The following is a 19750-nucleotide window of genomic DNA, read 5'->3' as shown; positions in this document are numbered from 1 at the left end:
TTCCTGGGCAATTGTGGGTGTCTGGCGGACATTGCGGCCGGCGGGCACACGCACCGGGTCCCGAGCGATGCCGCGGGTGCACGTGCCCCATAGACGGCCGGGAATCAGAGGACGTCATATGACGCTCCCATCCAGGATGGGAGATCCCATCTGTGGGCGTCATATGTCTATAGGCCGGGGCTGAAGTGGTTAAATGGACTGTAGTGTGTTTCTGCAAAACTGAAAATGCATTAAAAAAATGCATAGGTGTGAACCAGGCCTAAAAAGTCAGCAGATAACATATTTGTTTACAAAGTGAGTGGCGTTCCTCTTTAATAATGTGATAACCAGCAGTGTTGAATTTACTTTGCAACTTCAGCACCTATCCAGCATAATCCTGTTTATTAGGAGATAACATGTCATAATTCTTATTTTTGTATCTCTCCAACAAAAAAATACATGAAAAATATATACAAATTAAAAATAGAGAAGTGCTGAGAAAAACAAAGTGTATTTATGTCAACTCAGAATACAGTCTTATTTTCTGGCATGTCCTTGATTCCAATACAGAAAAACTAAGCATGCAAGGCAAACTATACTTGATGTGTTATAAAGTATTAAATGTTTGTTTGAGAACTTTCCAAATAACTGTGCTATCCAAGGAAATGACTTGTGGCTACGTCTAGCAAACAAAGCAATTTATGAAGACATAAACAGGCCCCGGTCTGTACATTAGTGCCATACTGTATCACACCTGAATGACAGTACTAAGTGTTTATTCACAAAAAAGTGTCATTTTCCCCTCTGACAATACAGCACAGTTTTAGCATTCTGTTCTGCTTCTCTGGGATAATACAGAGCGACTTCAAATTCCCAAACATTTGAAAACCTTGGAGTGTCATTCTTTTTATTCAGTGAACGGGTGGCCCATTTGGACTGATTTCACACGATAATGCATTTATCTTCCTCTTAAAGTCCTGTATGTAACTGCTTTGGTTATTAGGGAATATGTTCCAGTCCCCGTGCGGGTCGTGAAAGGTAAGGGACTTATTAAAAACAAAGGAGAAAAAAAAAAACAAGAATAGTACAGACTTAAAAATGTGCTGAAGTAATTTTCATGTTATATGTAAAGCCTTGGAGAAACCAGTGCCTTGAGGAACTAGTTGGCTGATCATGAATGTTCTGTAAACTCCTGCAACTTTAAATGTAGTGGTTTAGCTATTAAAGTCTTGCGTGCCAGGTGAAATGAATTGCTTGTTTTGTAAGTTATCAGTTGCCTTATTTGACCTAGAAGAAAGTATGTTACTTTCTCATTATACAGTAGCTATGCAGCTGCCAGCTTAGCATGTTGGGCACCTCCAGATAACAGGCCAACCTGTTTTCAGCCAATGCCGTCTAGGAAACATTGAAAATGTGCAAAATTGTCTTCTGATTTTAACATAATATGAGTTTTACAAAACCCAGCCTTAGTGTACAGTGCAGTGCATTATAGTGCATTATAAGCTCTATATATCATGGTCATGAGTCATGACCTTGCAAGCTTGGAAGGGATGTTGGTGCTAGATTGTGTGATTCCATCAAAGGTTTGCTTGCAAGGTCATGACTCATAACCATGATATATAGAGCTTATAATGCACTATAATACACTGCACTGTACATTGGGTACACATTTGAGATCCTCAACTTTCCCAGGAACCCAAAATGCGGGGTTTTTGATAGCAGATGGTAGGTGCAGCCACATAAGCAGAGCGTAAAAGCGTTATTAAAGCGGGAGTAAATCTGCTGACCTTTTTTTTTTTTACACCTGTAAAGGAAAAGGATTAATGAGCTAGTATGCAGAACTCATTATGAAATACTTACCTTAGAACAAGGCACCGGCATCTCACTCGGCCCATGCCGAGGGAGCCAGACATGTTCCCTCGGTGTATCATCCGGGTATTGCAGCTCCAGCACTGTGAGTGGCCGGAGCTGCAATGCCGTTGAGTTTTCTTCCCAGCAGGGTTTGGCGTCTGCCGGACTTTCAGCTGAGAATCACTGGTGTGCATGCGCTGCTGAAGTCAGCGGCTCATTGCGAGGGGAATATCTCCTAAACTGTACAAGTTTAGGGGATATTCATTTCACCTACAGGTAAGCCTTATTATAGACTTACCTGTAGGTAACAGTTACAAAAAATGACTATACAACCGCTTTAAACCCATAACAGTAAAATCAGGCTGTATATACACTGTAAACATGCTTGTTATACTCACTAGGAAATCTAAGGGGTTAATCCTCTTCATTGTGTAAAAAGGCTGTTTGATCCTGTCTTTTCTGATCCCCCCTTCTTCCACTGTCCCCAATATATCTCCTGATAATACAGAGGCTAGGGGAAATGCTGCACATGCTCAGTTTGGTGTGTATTGCTAGAGAGTTTGTTTGTTTTCTTGGGAGAGTGCATGTGATCAGTACAGGACCAATCATCACTGTCCTGACAGAGTGTCAGGGGTCCTGCAGCCCCATAGGACTATCAGGGGAAAATGAAAACTCCTCCTACAAGCTTTAACCAATCACAAGACTGCTATATACTGCTGATGATAAAAGGTATTTAGCAGTTTATATTTACCAGTAGTGAATTGCATTTCCATGTTCGTGTACTGTGGGAGACCAGATATAGTGAATGCAGGGTCCTGGGTTTAGTAACACTTTAAACACTTTAACCCTGGAAGATTTTACCCCCTTCCTGACCAGAGCACTTTTTGTGATTCGGCACTGCATCGCTTTAACTGACAATTGCGCGGTAGTGTGACGTTGCACCCAAACAAAATTGACGTCCTTTTTTTCCCACCAATAGAGCTTTCTTTTGGTGGTATTTGATCGCCTCTGCAGTTTATTTTTTGCGCTATAAACAAAAAAAGAGTGTCAATTTTGAAAAAAACGCATTTATTTTTTACTTTTTGCTATAATAAATATCCCCCAAAAATATATAAAGAAACAATTTTTTTCCTCAGTTTAGGCCAATATGTATTTTTCTACATATTTTTGGTAAAAAAATCGCAATATGCATATATTGATTGGTTTGCGCAAAGTGATAGCGTCTACAAAATAGGGGATAGTTTTATGGCATTTTTATTATAATTTTTTTTTTCAAGTAATGGCGGCAATATGCGATTTTTATCGAGACTGTGACATTATGGTGGACACATCTGACAATTTTGACACATTTTTGGGACCATTGGCATTAATACAGTGATCAATGTTATAAAAATGCACTGATTACTGTAAAAATTAGCTTATTGAAAATGTTCACAAGCACAGCTTTAAAACAATACTATAAATCACAGATTAAACACAGATAGTGTAAATGAGTAACATAAAAGTGGTTAGTGAATAAACTCTGGTGTATGGCAGTCCATTCATTTGAATTGAATGCTTTGCCTGCTTTTCATGCACGAAAAAGGTTCCTGCATCATTTTCAAAATGCAGCAGCAAACGTGGGTTAGGAACGAATGGCGGCCCCCCATGTTTATAAATCAGCAGCTTGTTTTGGTTGTGGGTGCATTTTTAGATGCGTGGGTGTGCCATTAAAGTTGAATGGTCCCCTTGTTAAAGGAGGCTTCTGGATTCCGATAAGCACCCATCTGCAGAACCCCACAACCACCAGGCAAGGGGACAAGGTGCTTCCCTCCCCATGTTGAGGGCATGTGGCCTAGTATGGTTCAGGAGGGGGAGCGCTCTCTCATCCTCCCTCTTTTCCTGTGGCCTGCCAGGTTGCGTGCTTGGATAAGGGTGGATAAGGATAATATGGATTTTTGGGGGACCTTCACGCCCTGTTTTTTAAAATTTTTGCACGGGTGTCTCCTTAAAATCCATAGCAGACCTGAAGGGTCTGCTATGGATTTTGAGGGGGACCCCTATGCCATATTAAGGTTCCCCTTAATAGTCATACCAGACCCAAAGGGCCTGGGATAGATTTTTGGGGGGACCCCCATTATCTGTATTGTCGAGACCAGGCAATTCATTATAGCCACGAGTAGTTTTAAATTACTTTTTTCTTTTAGAAAAGTCATTTTGTGCAGGGACAGTTGTAAACACGGGAAAAATGCCTCACTTAACAGGCATACTATAGACACCCCCCAGGTACGAAATTTAGAGGAATATTTCCCTTTTAATGTTTCACTTTAAGCCTTATTATTCACTGCTCCTGAAAAAAACTGACGTTTTTAAAAATTATTTTTGCATTGATACATGTCCCCTGGAACACTTTATATGACAATACCAGCAATACCAGCATAATAAGCCTTTAAAATTAGCACTTTTGATTTCTCCCATAGACTTTTATAGGGTGTTCTGCGGCTTTTGAATTTGCCACAAACACCCCAAATTGTTCGCTATTCCGCGAACAGGTGAACACCCGATGTCCGAGTCGAACTTACGTTTGACTCGAACATCGGGCTCATCCTTACTCAGCATATTGGATGATCATTTAAGGCTTCATTCGTGTCTCCAAACGCATTATAGATCCAACAAGCCTTGTATGACCCCCACCCCCCTCCCCCCCCCCCCCCAATAAGGGTGGTCACTGGCTTTCTGGTAAGCCTCCTCTTTTACCTGTGGTGGTGGTCTCACGTGGTCAAGTTTCTTTGCTTCACTATTTATGAATGATTCACCTCACAATGCACCAGGATTTTTTCATGAACTGAAGTCACTCATTTAATATATCATCATATGAATATTCTGTGTATTATTGATATACTGGACTTTTTTCAATTAATTGTTGGTATTAATTTATATGGTTCACTATCATGGATATCATTTGCACTATTGCACTTTAATATGTCAGTTGTATTAATCATTATTTTAATTATTATTAGTTTCAATAGCGCAGTACTTTTTTGTTATATACTGTATTTGCTTTTGTGCCTACTATCTCGGCTATAGTGCATAGCTGCTGTATGTTATTGTGGTTTATTTAGCACAGATATTTTTTTTATTTTTTATCTAGTATAAAAAAAAGGAAGAAAATCAGAAAAAGGAAAAACAATAATTGTAACTTCTCTACTTCTTTATAATCCACCACTGTGAAAACACACACAAAATTGGCCAGAAAAACACCTTTAATGTTAATGTATGTATGTGGGTTTATGCAAGTTTATGTGCGTATGACATTTGAGTATAAATGCATTCTGCTGGCTAATATTACTTTATTCTGGCCATTGGAACGTACATACACATGCTCCTCTTAGAACATGCCTTTCGTGTTTTTTCTTTTCCAGCCTGTAAAAGCTCCTCTTCAAATACGCCTGTAAATGTCTAAGCCCTTGTACACACGGTCGGAGATTCCGACAACCAAATCTGTCAGATTTTGTGTACAAGGGCTATGTGTACATGGCATAGAGATGCTTTTACTGACAAATAAAGCTGAATATCTGTATAAGTATCGATTCTAAGCTCTTTGTACTTGATGCTTTGCTCACCAGAACAATACAACTTTAATAAAGCTTTAAGCGTAATAAAGTCTCAAATAACTTTTTTTTCCCAGGCCAGACTTTACCGTCTTTTCCCAGGCCAGCCTCTCAAATATGCCTCTTCACATATTACTTCTCAATGGCCAATATTCTCAAGATCTAGAAAAGATAAAAGAAAACTCATTATAGCGTGATACATTTTAAAACACTTGGCAGATGTTTCCACTTTTCAGCTCTATTTTAATTCATTGATGGTATTTTATATAGTGCATCAAATTCATTTTGATCAATTATAAAAATTGTCACTGAATAATGCTGCTTTATAATTGTAATATGTAAATGCCAACTCAAGGATATTAGCAAAAGCTAACCACTGGTATAAATAGAAAAATTATATATCCAAATGCCCATTTTACTTAATGTGTTTGTTACGCCAGCACTTCATATTCCTGATATGTGTCTTCTGTACCATGTACTTAAGCAGGAGAGCACAACGTGGTCAGTTCTCTAGCTATGACACCCCTCCCTTCACAGCCATTCATTGGAAAGCTCAGTGTGCCGCTGCTTCTCCTCCCCCAGCTCTTATGCAGCTAAGAACAGAGGGGAATAAAAGGTATTTATAATTTTTTTTTATATCTATACAAAAATGTTTTGTATTTAATTTCTATTTTTAACTTTAACTTTACAGTGCCTTGAAATTTTCCACATTTTGTCATGTTACAACCAAAAACTTAATGTATTCTATTGGGATTTTATGTGATAGATCAACACTAAGCCCTTGTACACACGACGGAAAATGTCCGATCGGACCGTGTTGTCGGAAAATCCGACTGTGTGTGGGCTCCATCGGACTGTTTCCGTTGGAATATCCGACGGACAAAGTTTTAGAGCCCAGCTCTAAAACTTTTCGACAACATGACCCAATCGGACTTTGTCCAATTGTGTGTAGAGAATTCCGATCGGACAAAGTGCCACGCATGCTCAGATCAAATTCCTAGACCAAAGCTATTGGCTACTAGCCTGAACGTAGTCCCGTTGTAATGAAATAACGTCATCACGTTACGTACAATCGGATTTTCTGACAACTTTGTCCGAGCGTGTGTATGCAACACAGGTTTCGGACGAAATCCATCGGGCAAAATCTGACGGATTTTGTTGTCGGAATGTCCGACCGTGTGTACAAGGGCTAAGTGGTATATAATTGTGAAATGGAAGGGAGATAAGTGGCTTTAAAAAAAATATATGAGAAAATGTGGAAAATTTCAATGGGTATGAATACTTTTTCAAGGCACTGTAACTGAAGCCACAGCAGGGTCACAGGAAGATCATTTTCTTCTCTTTACTTCCTGGTTGTCCACATTACTGCCTGCACATGGACATCTCTTATAGGTGGCCGGGTGTTCTCAAAGGATCCAGAGGCAGGATAACTTGCGGGGTTGACGAGGAGACCAGTGCCCTAAAAGATAACCAATGGGGATGTCTGTTCCCCAGGGTAGGAAATTAGCTTGGATCATAAAGGAAAATGTGACTTTGATACATTACACTGCAGGAAGGCTTTGGAAGAGGTGTTTTGAATCAAGACTGAGGCGTTAGGTACGTGATGCACAATGTACTACTTAAATTTCATTTTTTTTCCCTGGAGTTTAATAATAAAATAAATAAGCAAACAGCCTATGTAGAGTTCATCAATAACACACAATCAGTAACATTAGTTTGAATATTCTTACTAGCATTAGTCTTTTGGTCAAAATGCCAGCTGGCTCTAAAAAGAAGTTCAGGAAGCAAGCCAAAGATATCTGTCTGCATCTTCAACATTATTATCTGGTTGGTAGAGATCAAGTAGTATGTTAAAGTAGATCCTACTGTTTGCACTGTATGAAGGCAGCTGCAGGCAGATCTTGATGCCAACCTTTCCATATGGTTAAAGTACATGGAGGAAGAACACCAATTTATAGCAGAAAGTAGCATGAATGTCTACAGTCAGCAGCTTAGCAGGGGTAACAGAACAATATGATTGCAATAATTCTTATGCATTTTCTATATAAAGGTATTGACTTCATGTTTGAAGCCCTCAGTGTAAAATCCAATTTTATTGTCAGTTTCTGACTGGCCATCTGGCAACTCTGACAAATGCCAGAAGAACTGGTGTGACTGAAATGAATACATGTGCACACTTTTGCCATAAACAATAATCAATTAGGTAAATAGATGACATACAAAATTCATCAGCATGTATAACAATGTTGTATATATATATATATATATATATATATATATATATACTCTAAATCTAAGGGGTAGATCTGAAATCAGTGGAAGCTCTGCTGATTTCATCATCCAATCATGTGCAAGCTAAAATTATGTTTTTTATTTTCCTTGCATGTCCCCCTCGGATCTACAGCGACTTTACTTCCAAGTGCACTTGCAATGCAAAGTGGATTTTCCTTTAGTAAATAACCCCCCATATCTTTGACCAAAAGCATGCTCCCAGAAATACCCAGTAGAGTTTTTTCTTCATTTATTGGGTCCTGGATTGAGTTTTATTGCCAGTGACAAAGAGACTTTATCATCAGATAACAAAAGCACTGTGACATATGACTGTGGATTAGCATATCTATATGTTTGCCTAAAGCCAAAAGTCATGAGACATTTGCTTGTTCAAAAAAAAAAAAACAGCCCATGTGTATGTTGGTTCTGTTTGGCGGCTTCTGTCGGACAAGCATGCTGAAAAACCAGCAGCCGACTGACTCCCAATCAGCGCTCTCAGCCAATGACAGAGACCGCTGATTGGAGTGTTCTGGCACGTGGCTCAGTAGTGAAGATCGCTGTACTAATGTTGGATGTTTTTTTTTTGTGAAACCTGAAAAACCTTTAAGCCAGGTATTCACTCGAAGATTTTGTAGAAAACGTGCGAAGATTAATTTTATAATTCTTTATACATTCGATGATTGGACAAATGTCTTTCGAAATTGGTTAAACATTTAATTTGCTTTTAATATTTGTATTTGGAATAAATGTAATTTCCTGAACAGAAACCACATATAGTGTTAGAAATGAATTTGTTCTAGAAAATTTTTCATCCTGCTTTGAGTTTGCTCATCATCATAGGTTTGCGCAGCCTATTGCATTAGGGTGTGCACCCCAAGCTCAAACACACATGCCTTTCTCTGCAGCCTCAGCTGCACTGGACAGTGAATGAATGGGAAGTGCTCTGTGCTGAGCAGCTACCTGTTCATTCACAAACGGAAGCATAGTAAACACAGTGAGTGAGTGTGTTTACCGTGTTCATTTAGAAAATGAAGGGGCCGGTAAACGACATATCTACCAGCCCCTTCCCCTATTCGTCATTCTGAAACATCCCCCGCAGGAGCCGAGGGGAGAGAAGAGGGAAGCCAGCAGCACTGCGTGGGGGAGGGGGGGTTCAAAACACGGGGATGGGGGAACCCAGGCAATAGGGGGAATCTGCACCACACGCAGTGATTAGGGTGTGCCAAGGCACACCTGGCACACCCCCTGCGCACGCCTTTGCTCATCACTGTGGTCAAAAGTAAATGTCGATTTGACCCCACTAAACCATTAGAAAATCAAACTAATGTTCTTAAAATAAAAACATTTAAACAAAACTCTACTAGTGTATAACCATACGTTTTTTTCTATTAATAGGTTCAATCACTTGTTTTCTATATTCTATTTAAAAAAAAGTGCTGTTTTTGCACAATCTGGTATGATCTGTGTTTTCTTATGACCTAGTTCTAATAATATCACCTATGGATATGTATAGATGTTAAAATGATTAAGCAGGCTTGCTAAATGTTGTCACAAGTGAGCACATTTCATTAGTAAAGAACCTCAGAATTTATGTGTTGGAAGAAATATGTTCATTATAGTCTCAGCTAACGGTGTCAGAAAGTAGATGGGTAGATGGGTAATTTTGTTGAACCATTAGACAGGATGGGGCTGATTTCCTAAAGGCTAAAAGGCAAAAAAATTGCAAGGGAATCTTCACTTTGAAATGTATTTTTCCCTTAGCATATTGATTGTAGTTTAAATTTCCTTTGAAAAGAATACCCTATTATGTGCAATGAAAAGGAAACTTTTTTTTTTTTTTTTTTTGCTTGAACATGATTGGATGATAGAAGTTAGCTGCGCTTCTCATCATTCAGTTAAAGTGACACTAAACAATATTCTTATTTTACAAAAATAATCCATACACATCCATATTACTAAGGCCCCTTTCACACTGAGGCACTTCTAAACTGGCAGTTAAACACTTAGCAGCTTTTCAGGCGCTTTTTTTAGCGTAAAAGCGCCTAAAAAGCACCTCAGTGTGAAAGGGGCCGGTTGTAATGGCAGAAGTTTTTTTTTATTCTAATGCATTCTGTGCAATAAGATAAAAAACCTTCTGTCCAGGACTCTCCCTCCTGATTGGCTGAGACACATCAGCGGGACCAAATGGCGCCCTTTCTGAATTGTGAACTCCCCCTGAAGTAGATATGAATTCCCTGTATCGAATACGCATTGGGGAGGGGACAGGACGGCATGAAAAGCAGTCTACCTGCCATAGGAGGAAACACACATCACCCCCATTTCTTTCCGGTATCTAATCTTATTGGTTTTTGCTGGCAATAGAGTGGTGCAATAGAACGCACTTTATAAATGTGAATACCGTGTATTAGAGATTGCTTGTGGTCATTAAATAGTTTAAACCTACTAGCCTTGGATGCAGTTTTTCCCTTCTGATCCCAGAGGAGGTTCTAATATGTGTTTAGACTAATCGCTAAGTCACATGCTCTAAAGGTGAGCATTCACTACCTATGGGATCACTGGAGGAAAGACGCCGTGGCATATTTGAACACCTACCAAGCTGTTTTGTGATTGCATAGACTACACTGCGTAATGATTATGCCGCGCACACACGTAGCCGACTATTTCCGAACGGGCTACTTGCCCACACACGGCACTTTTTCAGCGGACTAATACGGCGTACTAAGTCCGCCGTACTTTTGAAATGAACGGACTCGCCCACGCACGCGGAGGAAAGTCTGCTAATTTTGAGTGCGTCTCCAGGTAGCCGGCGAAGGAGGATACGATACCGACCGGCCCCCCACCCTATGTGAATGAGTAGGGGGTACAATGTACCCCTACCCATTCACCTGTGAAAAAAAGTAAAAAAAAAAAAACACAACACACAAGGGTTAAAATAGTTTATTGCACAGCTCCGGGGGTCTTCTGTCCGTCATCGGGGGTCTTCTCGCCGGACTCCTCCGCTATCTGCTGCTAGCTCTTACTAGCGGAGGAGCCCGGCTTTCTTCTTCGCCGCCGCTCCCTCTTCTTCCGACTTTGGGGGTCTTGTCCCCCTCTTCGGGGGTCTTGTCCCCCTCTTTGGTTCTTCTTGCCGGGCCACTGCACCTTCTTCTAGCTCTTTTACAGGCGGTGGCCCGGTCTTCTGTCACCGCCGTCGCCGCTGTCGCCGTCTTCTGTTCTTCTCTTCAGATGTTGCCTCGTCGCTCTCTCCGCTCACAATGACGGGGACGCGGCGCGCGGCGACTTATATAGGGACATCGCCAGATGATGTCCCTGCCCATTATGATGTCACAGTCCCAGAGGATGCTGGGACTGTGACATCATAATGGGCGGGGACATCACCCGGCGATGTCCCTATATAAGTCGCCGCGCACCGCGTCCCCGTCATTGTGAGCGGAGAGAGCGACGAGGCAACATCTGAAGAGAAGAACAGAAGACGGCGACGGCGGCGACAGAAGACCGGGCCACCGCCTGTAAAAGAGCTAGAAGAAGGCGCGGTGGCCCGGCAAGAAGAACCGAAGAGGGGGACAAGACCCCCGAAGAGGGGGACAAGACCCCCGAAGTCAGAAGAAGAGGGCGGCGACGAAAAAGAAAGCCGGGCTCCTCCGCTAGTAAAAAAGCTAGCAGAAGATAGTGGAGGAGTCCGGCGAGAAGACCCCCGAAGACGGACAGAAGACGGACAGAAGACCCCCGGAGCTGTGCAATAAACTATTTTAACCCTTGTGTTTTTTTTTTTTTTACTTTTTTCCACAGGTGAATGGGTAGGGGTACATTGTACCCCATACTCATTCACATAGGGTGAGGGGCTGGTATCCGGGGGCCGCCTTATTAAAGGGGGCTCCCGGATTCCAATAAGCCCCCTGCCCGCAGACCCCGACAACCAACGGCCAGGGTTGTCGGGAAGAGGCCCTTGTCCTCATCAACATGGGGAGAAGGTGCTTTGGGGTGTCGGGCCACGCGTCCCCCCCTTCCTCAAGGCACCCCCCATGTTAAGGGCATGCGGCCTGAAACGGCTCGAGGGGGGGCGCTCGCTCGTCCCCCCTTTCCTGGCCGGCCGGGTAGCGTGCTCGGATAAGGGTCTGATGTGGACCTGGGGGGGACCCCCAACGCCGATTTTTTCGGCGTAGGGGTTCCCCTTTAAGTCCATACCAGGTGACAGGGCCAGCGACTCCTCCTTCGCTGGCCCTGGCTACCTGGAGACGCGCTCAAAATGAGCGGACTTTTCTCCGGGTGGGAAAAGTCCATTCATTTCAAAAGTACGGCGGACTGGCACACACACGGCCAGATTGTCCGCCGAAATGCGAGTCTGATGGAAAGATTGGAGTGCAAAACTACTTTCTAAGTCCGCCGTACTTTTGGGTAAAAAAAGTCCGCCGGAGGCTACACACGGGGGGGATTGTCCGGCGGACTTGAGTCCGCCGGACTTTTCCACCGGATTATTTGATCGTGTGTACGCGGCATTAGAAGCACAGAAGGACACTCTGTTGCACATGAGAACTTTATTACTTGCTATATATGCATATATACATTTTTTTTTCTCGCATATATTTTATGGACTTCTACGAACTTTATGAATCTATATGTTTTTTTCACATGAGCACTATATACTTACTGTGCATTTTAGTTTCCCATCCCTTATATTTATTTATTTATTATTTATTGCCACCTCACCATTGGTCAATATTTGTGTGTTTCTATGTTATATATACATTTGGTATCCAATTATTGGGTGTATAGTGCATATTGCATAGCACAGCACTTTCCAATTCATTTATTTTACAATTTGTTCTGATTTTAGCTGCTGTTTCTTATATTGATCCTATTACCTTTTACATATTTTTGATGAGGTCATATTTACATTGCAGCGTAGTATTTAAAAAAAGACCGTAAATTTTGGGGAAAAAAAATGCCTTTTTCTTTGTTTCTGTCATAAAATGTTGCTAATTAGTAATTTTTCTTTATACGTTTTGGCCAAAATTTATACTGCTACAAATCTTTGGTAAAAATAACCCAAAATAGTGTATATTATTTGGTCTTTGTGAGAGCTGTAGAGTCTACAAACTATGGTGCCAATCACTGAAAATTGATCACATCTGATCAGGCCTTCAGTACATCAGGTGTATCTCATTTCTTGGGAACTAACAAGTTAGGAAAGTACAAATACACTGCAAATGGCTCCTTTTTAGGAAGTAGTCATTCCAAGGTATTAAATAAGTAGCATGTTGAGTTTTTTTAAGTTGTAATTTTTTTCCCACAATTCTTTTTAAAAGTACTTTTTTTTTTGTTTACAAAATTGTTATATTATCAGGTTATTTCTCACACACAGCATATGCGTACAAGTTACATCCCAAAATACATTTTGAAGGTCTTTGAGCACCAGCCCAGTGGAATTACCCACAAAATGACCCCATTTTGAAAAGAAAACACCCCAACGTATATTCTATGAGGCATGGGCTGCAAATAGGTATTCGGGTACTCTGATGGGCTGCAGATAGGTACTCGGGTACTTTGATGGGCTAGAGACAGGTACTCAAGTAACTTGATGAGCTGCAGACAGTACTCGGGTACTCTGATGGCCTGGTGACAGGTACTCGGGTACTCTGATGGCCTGGTGACAGGTACTCGGATACTCTGATGGCCTGGTGACAGGTACTCGGGTACTCTGATGGCCTGGTGACAGGTACTCGGGTACTCTGATGGCCTGGTGACAGGTACTCGGGTACTCTGATGGCCTGGTGACAGGTACTCGGGTACTCTGATGGCCTGGTGACAGGTACTCGGGTACTCTGATGGCCTGATGACAGGTACTCGGGTACTCTGATGGCCTGGTGACAGGTACTCGGGTACTCTGATGGACTACAGATAGATCCTTGGGTACTCTGATGGGCTGGTGACTGCTATTTGGGTACTCTGTAGGGCGGGGACAGGTACACAGGTACACAGGTACACAGGTACTCAGTACTCATATGAACTGTGACAGGTACTCATATGGACTGTGACAGGTACTCAGGTACTTGAGTACTCAGATGAACTGTGACAAGTACTCAGGTACTCATATGAACTGTGCAGGTACTCAGGTACTTGGGTACTCAGATGGACTGTGACAGGTACTCGGGTACTCAGATGGACTGTGACAGGTACTCGGGTACTCAGATGGACTGTGACAGGTACCCGGGTACTCAGATGAACTGTGACAGATACTCATATAGACTGACAGATACACAGATGAACTGTGACAGGTCGTCTTTATTGGGGGGCAATCAGTGTGATTGGTGTACACTGTAAGCGATAACAAGATGTTACCACAATCTCCTTCTCACACACGATCAGTGTGTGAGAAGGAGAACCCGGCAACATCTCGTTACTGAGGTTTGTTGACATTTAGTGATCATGTGGTAAACAGCCACCGGCCAATGGCTGTTTAGTCTAGACATGTGCATTCGTTTTCGTCCAAATTTCAGGTATTTCTGTTATCGTTTTAACAAACTATTATGAATGTGTAGAATCCGAAAACTGAAAGATCCGACATAAACAAATGCCTTATTTTTGTTTTCATTGCGACAACAGTTCGATATATATAGGAGATTCCACATGACACTGACAATAGCGATCTGTGTCCATCGAACCTGTCGTCAAATGTGCCTAACCTTAGCTCTATTAGTCCAATATTATTCAACATAGAGAGAAAAGATTAAACATGAAGATTTGACGAAGCAGTCACAGCGAGTGGACATTTATGGTCAAATGCTCCGCCCATAGGCTATAGAAGAATTCTAATCTTGGTTGACTAGTAATAATAATGAATAAATATAATTATTACTAGTGTCATTCAACATTAAAATTCTACTATAGCTTGTAGGCGGAACATTCGACCGGAAATGTACGATTGCGGCGTCGTACAGTTTAGCTGCTCCATCTAATCTTCTTAGAACATTCGACAGCCTTCAATGACAGATTTGGCCTTAATTATTTTGGATTTTTGGATGAATTAATTTTTTAACGATACAAAATCAATAAAAAGGAATTTCGGGAGTAACTAAATAAATGTTTTTTTCGGACGAAAACGAAATTCCAAAACAAAATATTTCAGTGTGCACATATCTACTGTTTACCATCGTCGGTGATGAGCCCGGGGAACACGCCACCACCGACGTGCATGCGCAGCGAGCTCACGATCGTGCACATGAGCCGTGCAGAGTGGGGCGTACCACCTGTGATCGGCCGTGATGAAGTCATGTGATAAACAGCCATGCCCAATGGCTGTTCACCCTCCTCGGTGGCAAGAGGTGTCTCCATGATGCGATGCCATCAAAGGTGCAGGGATGCGCGCACACGATCGCGCACATTCCCTGTTTAAATGGATGGACATCATATGACGCCCACCCATAACGAGAGCCGCGCCGCCTGGCCATCATATGACGTGCGTCAGGGGGCAAGCGGTTGATAATAAAGGTATCAAACACTGCACAGGTTGTGATAATGGCACACACCTGATCGGACCTATAACTTAGAAGAAAGCTGTTCTACAGGCTTTTTTTTATCTTTATGCATTCTATACATAAAGGTAAAAAAAAAAAAACTTTAGTGTGCAGCACCCCACCCCCCCAGCCCCCGCTTGTACTCACCTGAGCCTGATCTCAATCCAGTGGCGTGCACGATAGCAGAAGCTGTCCCAGGTCTCTCCCTCCTCATTGGCTGAGATAGCAGTGAGGAAGGAGTGGGTGGGTTGGACTGAGCCATGCACGATGTGTTTCATTATTATAGCTAGATCGTGGATATAGTGGAAATGGATTAGAGCACCTGTCAGGTTTTCATTGCTACCTCTGCCCCGTTAGGGAGATTCACTCTCTGTATTTCTCCTGTTTACTATTATAATCAAAAGTGAAAGTAAAAGAAAACCCTAAAATTTGGTTTGTCCCCAGAATAGTAATAGAGGGAATTTCTTCCAATGGGGACACTAGTTCCGGTGACCTGAGAGGCCTCAAGGAATTCCCTTAATTTTCAGGAATTTCCACTCACTTCCTGTTTTGGCTATGGGACAGGAAGTGAAGGTAAATCTCCCCAATAGGAGAAAAAAACAAAAAACAGAGGGGTTATAACCCTCCCTTAGTCTATCCAAAAGGAAAAAGGTTTGCCAATAGTTTTACTTTAAAATCTGACAGAGGGTCTAAACCAGGGGTGGTCAACCAGTGGCCCGGGGGGGGCACATGTGGCCTGCGGAGCCCTCTGACCCATGACCTCCTGCTCTGGGATGGTGACTTGGCAAGACCAGATTGCAGGTTGCCTACCCGCCATGCCAGAAAATTAGTGTTATGAAGGAAGCCAGCAGTAGAGGAAGGAAGCAGTTGCAGAGCCACATAAGCCAATGCTTACCGTATAGCTCCGGCTCCTGTCATAGGTGGAGTGATACCAAATGCACTCTGCCTGGGACAGCAAGTTTATTACTAAAATCACAGTGTATATATGGACATATCTGTTCTGCAGTGGTTAATGGGCTGCTTTTAAACTTATCCACAGGTGTAGCGCAGTGTACCTGTGGCTGACCTGCACTGAGCCATAGACTTTTGGTTTTACCTGTGGGTTTGGTGCACTTTCAGAAAGTGCACCACACCTGCAGGATATGATAGAATTCTATGGCAAAGTACAGCTAACCTGCAGGAAAGTCACAGGTACAAGTAGACCACAGACCATCAGTGTAAAAGTAGCCTTATACCGCGTACACACGACTGGACTTTGACGGACTAGGTCCGACGGTCTTCCCGACGGACTTTCGGCGGAGTTCCGGTGGACTTTCCGAATAAACGGACTTGGACACACACAATCACACCAAAGTCTGACGGATTCAAACGTGATGACGTACGACCGAACTAGAATAAGGAAGTTCATAGCCAGTAGCCAATAGCTGCCCTAGCGTTGGTTTTTGTCCGCCGGACTAGCATACACACAAATGGATTTCTTGGTCCGGTGGAGTTCCGGTAGGAAAATTTAAAACATGTTCTATTTCTAAAGTCTGCCGGGTTTTTTGGCAAGCAGAGGTCCGATGGAGCCCACACACGATTGAATTGTCTGACGGACTCGTTCTATTGTACCTTTGCTGTCTAAAAGTCCGGTCGTGTGTACGCGGCATTAGGCCCCTTTAACATGATCTGTCTGACCCAATCGGATCTTCCATTCACCTCTATGGAGCGGCAGATGTAAACAGACTTGTGTCCATTTACACCTGCCTCCTTCCAATCCGATCTGCTAAAAAAACTAAAAGTGGATCCGTCCCCTTCCATTTGATCAGATGAGAGGGCCCATAGAGTAGAGTGGGCTGTGTCTGTGTCCTCCTTGCATAAGCACAGTGGATGCAGAACTGTCATCTGCTCATTGCGGCCCACGACTGGTTACTAAGTCGCTTAAGTGGTCCTCGCTCTTCAAAAGGTTGGGCACCCCTGGTCTAAACCTTCCTTGCTCTACCTAAAACAAACAAAACCATTTTGTTTGACACTCCAATTTATGACACTAATACATTTTTGTTTATTATAGTTCAATGAGAATATATTATGCAGTTAAACCTAAACGTGTTGCTTTAACATACTGGATGTGATATATGCTGAAAGTATTACTGAGACCATCACCTTATTCTTCTATGAATGCCTTGCAAAATGCAATGATAGCTTTTTGGAGGTATTAGAGACATTACACAAAAATCCTTAGATATTTCCAAATCTTTTACGGAAAAAAAGACTTTGCAAACTGAGGGCAGCATTTCAGCTTTGACAGAGCTGCCACATTTAGGTTAAACGTGTGTGAAAAAGATGTACAGTTACAGTATGTCACACCACTTTCTGTCAATGCCAGCTGCCAATTTCATCCAATTTGTTAAAAAAAAAAGTTACACTGCTAATTGAAAGAGTTAAAAAAAGTTTTTGAATACGTTTCTGATCTATTGTTTGTTCAGAAGGTTTGTTTGTCATCTGAAATTGCTGCATTAGTGATTTCTGCTGAAATGTGTTTATAACTCTATTTGATGTTCAGCTAATTAAAAATAGTGTGATTCTTCTGATATGAAATCAGCTTGTGCACAAAAAATAATGATTACTTACCAGAGAGCCAAGTCTCTTCTAAATGCTCTTGTATTTTCAATTGAAAGGGCAACAATTGTGCCATTATGTTTGCCCTTCTAAATAACAGGTTGTGCTTGCTCATGAAACCCTCTTTGTAGACAGATATATGTATATTCCAGCCGTGTGTATGCCCCATCGGACTTTTTATGTTGAAAATTCTGATGGACCTAGAAAGAGAATGTTCTAAATATTTCTGACAGAACCAATTCCTATCGGGAAAACCACTAGTCTGTATGCTGTTCCGTACCAAAAACGTTGCATGCTCTGAAGCAAGTACGAGATGGAAGCTATTGGCTACTAGCTTTTGAACTTCCTTTTTCTAGTCCCGTTGTACATGTTGTATGTCACCGCGTTCTTGACGGTCGGAATTTGGTGTGATTGTGTGTACGCAAGGCAGTTTCAGCGGAATTCCATCGGAACTCCATTGGAAAAACCTTCAGAGTTTATTTCGATGGGAAAACCAGTCATATGTACCTGGCAGGTAAACACAGGCAGGGGAAGTGATGTCATCTCCCTCTCTGGAATTCTTTTTGGTTCCAGAAAGAGGAGAGAGGACATCTAAAATGTGAGTTGCACAACACTACACTAACACACAGTACATATAGGTACACTTATCACACCCCGATCGCCCCCATCCCCAGTTAACCCCTTCACTCCAATGTCACCAATTGCAGTTGTCAGATTTTTCACTGATCACTGCATTGGTGTCATTTGTGACTAATATGTATTAGAGCAGTTAGTAGTAGGCCCAGATAAGTCTAGGGTACCCCTCTTAACTCCCCTAATAAAGGTTTAACCTTTTTATTGCCTGCCAGTTAGCCCTTTCACCCCATGTCACCAGTGTCACTAATAGATATTTTTTCTGATCGCCGTATTAGTGTCACCGGTTAGACCAGGGGGTCTTCAAACTATGGCCCTCCAGTTGTTCAGGAACTACAATTCCCATCATGCCTAGTCATGTCTGTGAATGTCAGCATTTTACAATGCCTCATGGGATGTGTAGTTTCACAACAGCTGGAGGGCCCTAGTTTGAGGATCCCAGGGTTAGACAGTTAGTTGATTAGTTTCACTGTCGGGTTTTTATAGTGTCAGGTACTCCCATATACTACCTAAAAAGGTTTTAACCTCCTGATTGACCCCTAGTTAACCCTTTTACCCCCTGTCACCAGTGATATCCGTATTAGTGTTACGGGTGATGCTCGTTAGTTTTTATAGTGTCAGGGCATCTGCCGTATATTACCCAATAAAGGTTTAACACACTGATCACCCGGCTGGTGACATCAGTTAGGTTTTAGCTTCAGAGCCAGTAGCGCTAACACCCATGCATGCACCATACACCTCCCTTAGTAGTATAGTGTCTGAACGGATCAATATCAATATCTGATCTGATCAGATCTATACTAGCATCCCCAGTAGTTTAGGGTTCCCAAAAATGCAGCGTTAGCAGGATAAGCCCAGATACCTGCTAGCACTTTTAGCCTCTCCATCCAGCCCAGCCCACCCCACCCTACCCAAGTGCAGTATCAATCAATCACTGTCACTTACAAAAACACAACACACATAACTGCAGCATTCGCTGAGTCAGGCCTGATCCCTGCAAAATGTTAACAGTTTTTCCCAAGTGTTCTTCCAGGACAGCCCTTGAGAGATGGAGCTCCTCCCATCGACCCAGGAAACACATTGCCACAGTTCAAAAGGCGGTCCCTCAGGTCCCTGGTCAGTCATTTGTGTTTCCTCCGTCGGAGGAACATGTTGCCAGGAACCTGAAGGCCCCTCTCAGGGGCTGCCTGAGAACCTGTAGCCATGAGGGACCGGGTCCTATTCCTTGGCTGCAGTTTTGGGTCCATACCTTTTTTAAACGGCTCGGGTACCGTCCAGCTGATTCGGAGCAGACCCGTTACCCTCCTCCTTCCA

At 42.4% G+C, this 19750-nt stretch overlaps 1 long non-coding RNA gene across 1 annotated transcript in view; it reads right to left on the bottom strand.

Annotated features, from left to right (window-relative positions):
- LOC143998231 (uncharacterized) overlaps positions 1-19750 on the bottom strand; it is a 96982-nt gene that overhangs the window by 63596 nt on the left and 13636 nt on the right. Inside the window, exon 3 of the long non-coding RNA XR_013277795.1 lies at positions 5510-5582. This is a non-coding gene — a long non-coding RNA (uncharacterized LOC143998231). The remainder of the gene's footprint in view (positions 1-5509; positions 5583-19750) is intronic.

Source organism: Lithobates pipiens, unplaced genomic scaffold (genome assembly GCF_037356315.1).
Source record: "Lithobates pipiens isolate NorthernLeopardFrog02 unplaced genomic scaffold, aLitPip1_a1.2 Scaffold_19, whole genome shotgun sequence".
Classification (NCBI taxonomy): Eukaryota; Metazoa; Chordata; class Amphibia; order Anura; family Ranidae; genus Lithobates; species Lithobates pipiens.
The sequence above is the reverse complement of the archived record's forward strand: the minus strand, read 5'-3'. Positions and strand labels throughout refer to the sequence as shown.